Source organism: Anomalospiza imberbis, chromosome 5 (assembly GCF_031753505.1).
Source record: "Anomalospiza imberbis isolate Cuckoo-Finch-1a 21T00152 chromosome 5, ASM3175350v1, whole genome shotgun sequence".
Classification (NCBI taxonomy): domain Eukaryota; kingdom Metazoa; phylum Chordata; class Aves; order Passeriformes; family Viduidae; genus Anomalospiza; species Anomalospiza imberbis.
In genome coordinates, this window is record NC_089685.1 from 2,061,267 (window position 1) to 2,069,633 (window position 8,367).

At 47.1% G+C, this 8,367-nt stretch overlaps 1 long non-coding RNA gene across 2 annotated transcripts; it reads left to right on the forward strand.

Moving 5' to 3' along the window:
• The first annotated feature begins 521 nt into the window (after positions 1-521).
• LOC137473593 (uncharacterized) lies at positions 522-4,806 on the forward strand. 2 transcript variants are annotated; one of them, XR_010998878.1, is made up of 4 exons: positions 522-1,465; positions 2,461-2,477; positions 2,582-2,630; positions 4,012-4,806. It is a non-coding gene; the product is annotated as an uncharacterized lncRNA (long non-coding RNA). The 2 variants fall into 2 exon arrangements; XR_010998879.1 differs by lacking the exon at positions 2,461-2,477.
• Positions 4,807-8,367: the final 3,561 nt, after the last annotated feature.

An 8,367-nucleotide genomic window follows, 5' to 3' on the forward strand; every position in this document is an offset into this window, starting at 1 on the left:
TGGAACCTCTGGGTCCAGCTCTCTCCTCTGGAAGGTGTCCATGATAATGAATCTGGGAAATGCAGGAAAATTCTCTTTTTGAAATCCCAGCAGGCTCTCTAAGTGCCAACATTTTCACCAGTAGCCCTCTCTTGAGACAGAAAATTTTCATTCTGCAGCTCAGAAGCCTCTTTAGCCCAGCAGAGCTGTTCCCTGCCTTTATTCTCAGCCAGAATGAGGCAAATCCTGTCTCCCACTTTAAAAAATCTGGTGTTGTCACCCTTTCCCCATCCCATACACGCTGAGATGTACACAGCCCACTGTCTGAACCCCTTGGTCACAGGAAGGAGTGGCCTCCTGTCGTGGTAGCACAGGGATTAGAGCACCCATCCAACCCTGAGCAGTTCTTTTCACCCCTCCCCTCTTGGGGACCACACAGCCCCACACTGAAATCAGTAAGGCTCCTTCAGGCCCAGCCTGAAGTTCTTCAAATTTAAAAACCCACCCAAAAGGTGAAAATGAGCAAAACATATTAAAAAAAAAAAAAAGAAAGAAAAAAATTGAGATCTGGCATTAAGCCAGGTAAAATTGAAGTGTTCCAAACTCACACAGGTATCAAAGGAAAAGGGAGAAAATTCAGGCTGAGAATGAGGGGTGCAGAAAGCCCTGATTAGGAAAGTGGCACTGTGAGCCTGATGAAGGAATGAGAGGGGACAGCTTGGAGTTAAACACCAAAGTACAGACAGGTGAGATTATAACAGAATGAAACCCAAGCATGGACTAATGTTCTGCTGGGAATTGTTCTACTGTGCTGCAAGGAGCAAATTTCCCATTGTCTCTGCTTGAAAATCCTCTGTGCAAAGAACACCTTTGGCAACTCGGATCTGGATTTGGCATTGCAAAACAACATTAATCCTCATCAATTACAAAGTGTTTTCAGGCTGACCTTCTCCTGCCACATGGAAGCCGGGCAGGAGGAAGAGCCAAAGGTTTGGAATGTGTCTCCAAGGCTTGGATCATAATGGAAACATTTATGCCGCAATCGGAGATTGGCTGCAGACCATGTGGATGTGCCTGGGAGAGCTTTAAAAGCTGTTAGGGGAGGCAGAGAGAGGGGCAGCATCCACAATGGGATGCTCAGAGCCAGCTGCAAGCCCTGCCTGAGACACAGCAGAAATGAGTGTTTAGCTCAGCATCCCTCTAATTAGTGCTGCTGGTAATTGGCTCTATAGGTTAAAAATGGAGCCTGGCAGCAGGGGTTCTTTGAAGGTCATGACCCGGGTGAACTCAAAAATCAGCTGGCAGCAAAAAATAGTGGGGTCCTTAGCTGGAGGTATCCATGTGTGGTTGCACTTCCCAAGACACACTGGCCCATGTGGGGACTTGGAGTTGCCTCAAGTGGCCCGTGGTGTGGGGACTTTGGAGAAGAGATGGATCCACAAAAAAGCTGGGATCAGGAAGTTAAGACAAGTGCTTGGCTGATTTTGTAAAGAAGAAGGGAGATTGTGATATCAGAGAAAGACTCAGCCTGGATTCTGGAAGTGCTCCATGGATCGTTCCCTGCTGTGTTGAGGGAAAGAGCCAGCAGCCATTCCAGGCAGCCTAACCCTCCTCCTTTTAGGACTTGGCTTAGCCTTCCTCCCAATGACTGGGAGGGGAATGGGGCTCTGTGGGGCAGGAGGCCACGTGGCAGAGTGAGATTTCTTTGGGCAGTTGGAGTTATTAAGGAGTATCTCCAACAAGTGGCTGTGTTCCTCTCCCACCTTCCTTCTACCCACTTCCAGATCATTCCCTGGCAGTTCAGGAAATTCCTGTGTTTTCCTCATTGTCAGCACTGGGTGCTGAATCAGGAGATGTGCAGCCGCTAAAATTTTCTGGAGCACTTGCCTAGCTATTCACAGCACTCAGGTCCCAAAATGACTTGGGCCAACAGAAAGAATTCAGGCTTTTAATGAGCTATCAGATCCTGAGGTTGTAGTAGAGCTACACCAGCAGCAAATCCTATTTGCTGTCCCATTCCATGGTCCCTGCTCCAGGGTGCTGACACACTGCTCACTTCTGCTGGAGGAGAGAAGTCTTTTTGTGCTAAGAATAATGAATGGCTTGAGCCAAAGTGTGGCCAGATGATCCCAATCAGCAGTTGTTTATAGCCAGACCTGGGAGAACAGGTCAGGCAAACCCCCTGACCCTAATGCTGTCTGTAGAAAAACAATCAATTTACAAGGCCAGGCAGAGTGACCTGTGAGCCCTGTTTGTTGATCCAAGACATAACGGCTCAATAGCTTTAATTATTAAAGCCAGAACAGACAACCATTGATCCTCCCACTTAGTGCCATCTCTGCAGCCTCAGGGCCAGGGATTTAGAGCAAAGGAATTTGCAGGGAAAGAGAGGGAACCAACTTCATAAGGCTGATCCACTGGATCACCAAAATTTTGGACCCTGAGTTTGAAATCTGGCTCCCACCTGTCCATCCATTCTAGCACCTCAGAGCAACCAAGTGATGACCCTTCTCTGAGAACCCAAGTTCCTACTTTTCAGCTTAACAAGGCATTGAAAAAGTCATTTATAGAGTTGACCCAGATCATCTTTTCTCTCCAACAGTTCACAAAGCAATCGGTGTAAAGGACATTAATCAAGTTGGCGCCAAGAGGTAATTGAAGACAGTAATTACTCAGTTTTATAGAGCTGGAAATGTAATAAGGATTTTAAGAAAGTAATAAGTGAAGCTTTCTGCTGAGAGATCCCCTGGTGCACACAGTTTAGCCAAGGGCCCATCTTTTTGAAAATACATTTTCGTGTAGTTATTACATCACTGTCTTGCTGGGACATCTCTCCTGAGCTTTGGTAAACGTAATGGGCTTTGCTGAATCTGAATCCACCATCTCTGCATCCCGAATTTCTGTGGCAGACTGACACCTCTAATGCAGCAATAATGCAGGAAGCAGCAAACACACATTTTTGTGCTTTACCTTCTCTCAGCTCCTGCCTTCCCTGCTCCAACCTGGCAGATTTCTGTCAGGTGCCCAATTTTTCGTTCTGCTTTGGAAGCCATGACAAAAATGATCTGATTAAATTTCCCAAAGGCACTTTCAGCTTGTGCAGCAGCTCTGAGGCTTTTTGTGGTCAGAATTGGAGGCAAACTTTCCTGGCAGGCTCAAAGGCCATTTCATCAGCTTCAATCAAAAGATTCCACAACAGAAAGAAAAACTTGGATGAAACGGGAAATTTACCTTCACTTAAACCTGATGAAAACTGACAAAAGCTCCGTGTTTGTGCAGGATACCCTGAGTTCAGTGAGATGCTGGTCCAGTCATTCCCTGATTCCTTGGTAATTTTTGGGATCCATCCCACACTGCCTCAAGTGCAGGACTCCTGAGTCCTCTCCTTACCTGGTACTGGCTCCTTATGGGCTCTGAAGCACAAACCTAAATTGCCTTTGTTTCTCCACCTTTACTTACTTTCCTCTGAATTATCTCCTTAATTCTTTGAAAATGGAATTTCTGCTTGCTGGGCACCTCTTATGTCCAGACTTGTCCCTTGAGTTACTGATGGGGACTGTAACTCATCAAGGCAAGCAGCAAATACGCTTTAATTTGCATATTTGCAAACTGATTTGCGCAGTGTGGTGGCACAAGCAGGTGCTGCTGGAATAAGAAGCCTCAGTCTTGGCTAAATGGGTTAATTAGGGGGAGGTGACAAAAAGCTGGGGTGGTGTCCCAGGCCCACACAGTCAGCCTCAGAATTTCTACCACATTTGGTACTAAGGCTTGACATGACCCTGGTTCTTTTCAAATTATTTTAACATAAGTGCCGGCTACATCTGCATTCAGACATTCTGGGCTGGGAGTACACATTCCATCACTCCAGCAGGTAGCTGCAGGAGGAAGCTCAAGTTGAAGAATTATTTGGGATGTGTCTGGTTCTGGCTCTCCTCCAAGGGCAGACAGCTCACTACTAGCAAAGCACTTCTGTCCTACAGGGTTTTGTGGCTTTCTGGCTCCGATCTTTGATGAAATTTCATTTCATGACAGGTCTATTCACAGTATCTCCTCCCTAACCGGGACCACTCCCTTTGGAGGGAGAAATCTTCCATGATGTTGCTGGGATGGGATCCACCTGGCTCTGCTTCAACCTCTTCCCTGCCTTGCAGCCAGCAAAGTCCTCTGAAGCTCCAGGAAGAGAAAATTGGGGTTAAATTAATCGCCCGTGGTTCTAGATGCATTTGCTGCATCGCACAACTCAGCTCTGCATTCACTTGTTGGTCTCATTAGGTTTGATTAAAATTTTGTAGGGGATTCTAGGACCTTCCACTGACCCATTATGGCGTATGCTGGAAATTTATTCAGGTCAATTAGACATCTGCCACGTTCAGCCTCAAAGGCCATGACATATGTTTGCTCAACAGGGTATGGCAACAAGGAGAAATTGAATTTGCATCCCGAGCAAGGTGCCACGACGGTGTATCAATATCGGTTTTTAATGAGATGTGCTGGCTTTCACAGGCAGCAAAAAGTGTAAATTTATGCTAAAGTGTCAGCAAATGCCAGTCAAAGGAATCTCTGTGTGGTGCCTGAATGCAAAAGGCACAGAGGGATAGGAGGAGTCATTTGGATCAGCTTGTGGGCTCCAAGAGTTGAATCAACTTGCATTTATTTGGCTGCACTTGCCCAGGATAAAATCCCCTTCCAGCTGAGGCACCTCAAAACCTGGGGGCTGTTTGGGGCCCCTCATGTCAAGAAAGTCACTGAGGGGCTGGAGCATGTCCAGGGAGGGGAATGGAGATGGGAAGGGTGTGGAGAACCAGAAAAAGCTGAGGGAGCTGGGAAGGGGCTCAGCCTGGAGCAGAGGAGGCTCAGGGGGGATCTTGTGGCTCTGCACGAGTCCCTGACAGGAGGGGACAGCCGGGGAGGTCAGGCTGTGCTCCAGGGAACAGGGACAGGAGGAGAGGGAATGGCCTCAGGCTGGGCAGGGGAGGTTTGGGTTGGATATTAGGAAAGATTTCATCCCTGAAAGGGCTGTCCAGCCCTGGCACAGCTGCCCAGGGCAGTGCTGGAGTCCCCATCCCTGGAAGTGTTAAAAAAAAAGATTGAAGTGGCTCTTTGTGACATGGTTTAGTGGGCATTCAGTTGAAGGTTGGACTTGATGATTTTGAAGATCTTTTCCAGCCTTACTAATTCTTTGGTTCTATGACATTTTCAAGCCAAGGGTGGTTGCAGAGCCAGGAAGAGAATCCAGAATTCCTGAGTGTCCCATGACACCAGACTAACATGGACCATCCCATTGCTGCTGTGTAAAGTGAGTGCAAACACAAACACAGCCCATAGCCAGGCATGTTAAAATGTAAAAATATAAAATGTATTAATGCAGCTCCATCAAAAACACATGGCTGGTTCACTCAAAGAATCCCAGAATATTTTGGGGTGGAAGGGACCTAAAATTTCATCTCATTCCAACCCCCTGCCATGGGCAGGGACAGTTTTCACCAGACCAGGCTGCTCAAATACTGAATTGTGGATGCTCAGGATACTGACCAGAGGCCACTGATTCATTTGAATGTTTCCTTTATTTCTAATTTCTATGGTCTAAAATGTAACTTCTTCACCAGTTTAGCTGAGTAGCTGTTCCCTGCCAGTTGTCCCAAATGGAGAGAATTGTACACATTTTCTATAATTAGCTAATTTAACCAGCTAATTTAACATCAGTAGCAAATCTGTGAGTTGAACACCAGCAAATGAACTCATTAAAGAGAAAAGGACTAGTGCTTGCTCCTTTCTTGTTCTTTCTTTTTTCTTTTTTCTTTTTTCTTTTTTTTTTTTTTTTTTGTTCCCTCTAGTTTTGCACTTTTAGCAAGATGCTCTGGGGAAATCAGGATTTCAGGGAAATTTGGATGATCAAATAAAGAGGGATTTATTGATGAATTAAAAAGGATGCATCAGAATGTCAAAAATCTTTTTCAGGAAGATGCCAACATTGTCTGTCCTGTTTAGGAGGGACCCAAGACTAGAGGACCCCACATGGGCTTCTTTTAATTTATTCTTCTCAGCCTCCTCAAGTGCTGCACCCCCCCAGTAACCTCTCCATCCCTGGGGCTTGCTGTGAACACTGATTATTTCAGAGATAAATCTGAGGATTTTAGAACATACTATTGTGACTCACATTAGTGAGGCTCAGGACACGGGGATTTGATTGTCTACTCACCCAAAGGCTTCCACTAATCCTTCACTGCTTCAGATATTGCAGTTGGACCAGGTGACATCCAGAGGTCTCTTCCCACCTCAGTCACTGTGTTTCCTTCTTTTTTGCTGGTGTCTGTTTGTAACATTTTGGTGATGATACAAGGCACGAGTGTACGCAGGTAAAATATTACAATACTCAAGTAGCCCAGGCACAGAGTGTGAAAATTCTGTTATTTCCAGACAGCTGTGGATACCTCTATGTTATCTCCAGGTACCAGCTCTGCTCCTGATCTGTGCCTGGACAGACTCTGCAACTGTGCTCAGGTGCAGATGTGTTTCTTCTGAGGGTCTGAGGCACACCAGAAAGTGCCTTGGGTGAGAAAATATGTGGGAGGTCTAGTGATCAGAGAAGTTTAGGATGGATATTGGAAAAAGTTTCTTCACCAGAGGGTGATCAAGCATGGAACTGGCTATGGTGGAGTCACTAGAGAATCAGAATTGTGGAATGGTTTGGGTTGGGAGGTACCTTAAAGCTCATCTCATTCCAACCTCCTGCCATGTCAGGGACACCTTCCACCATCCCAGGGTGCTCCAAGCCCTGTCCAGCCTGACTTTGGATACTTCCAGGGATCCAGGGGCAGCCACAGCTTCTCTGAGTACTCTCTGCCCGGGCCTCACCACCTTCATAGACAGGAATTTTTTCCTAATAGCCAATCTCCTCCTACTCTCTTTCTATGTGAAGCCATCCCCCCTTGTCCTATCTCTCCATCCCTTGCAAACAGTCCTCCTACATCTTGTTGGCTCCTTCAGGACCTGGAAGGCCACACTGAGCTCACCCCAAAGCTTCTCTTCCCCAGGCTGAACCATCCCAGCTCTCCCAGCCTTTCCTCCTAGCAGAGCTGCTCCATCCCTCTGCTCATCCTGGTGCCTCCTCTGGACTCTCTCCAACATCTTGAGGTCCTTCCTGGAAACAGAGCTGGAGGCAGCTCTGCAGGTGGGACCTCACCTGAGTGGGCAGAGGGATACCACTGGCAGGGTTTAAAAGCCACGTGGATGTGGCACTTGGGGACATGGATTAGGGGTGGGCATGGCAGTGCTGGGGGAATGGCTGGATCCCACGATCTTAGAGGGTTTTTCCAATCTCAATGATTCCATGATGGCAGGAGGAGACGCTGGGCAGGAGGGTTGGCAGGAGAGGGCAGCTCCTTCTCACCCCGTCACAGGGTTAACAAAGCACAGTCACACCCACAGCTTCCAGAAAAACAGTTGAAGGAATTGTTCCAGGAACAACTGGACGTGCTCTGTTGTGGCTGACAAGGTGGGGATCAAAGGCTGGACTCGATTTTGGAGGTCTTTTCCACCCTTAGTGATCCTGTGATTCATCCAGTGGGATGCAGCACCTGGAAGTGATGTCAGCCCTGCTCCTCTCAAAAGCTGACCCAACTCCCACCCTGCTCCTTCTGGAGCTGGAGATTCCACTCTTGGCTTGGACAGATTGGAACATCCTTCCACAACTTTGAAGCCCCATTAATCCTCCCTCCAGTGTGTGTGTGTATGAATAATGGATTTTCCGTGCTAAAACTATCAAAGCTCCTGCAGCAGCTGCTCGGCTCCCTTGGGCAAATATCCTGGAAAGGAGCTGCAGCAGCAGAGCAGATTTGCATGTTTGATGCATTGCTGTGTCTCAGTTTCAAAGCAGACAATCTGTTGGCTCTCAGCTCCTTGCACACTTGTTGAAGCCAAGGTGCTGGACTGCAGCAGAGTAAAAAGTGTGGATTTTTTTTTTTTTTTGAGACACTGAGAAGTTTCTCCCTCCCAGGAGTGCAATTTATATCTTGATTAATCTAAAAGTTTGGGGCTTTTTATGCTGAGGGGTACAAGGGGATTTTTCAAGGAGTGTGGGCAAGAGTAAAGAGGAAAGGAAGGCGTGTGTGGAGTCGCTTTCATCCTGGAAAATCAGCTATGCTGGAGGCAAATGCTGTGCCTCAGTGGAGCAGAGACAATTTCAGGTAATTAATGTTCTTCCTTTACCAGCACTGGGAAAATCAGGGATTTTAGTGGGAGATTTATACAACTTTATGTCAAAGCTTAGAGCAGCTGCGGAGAGGGGCTGATTCATAAGGGAAGGTTCAGAATCTGCACACAGGAGCTCAGCCCTGAGTCAAGGGTGCTGAGGAGGTTTAAGCCACTTTCTTCCATAGCTAGTGAGTT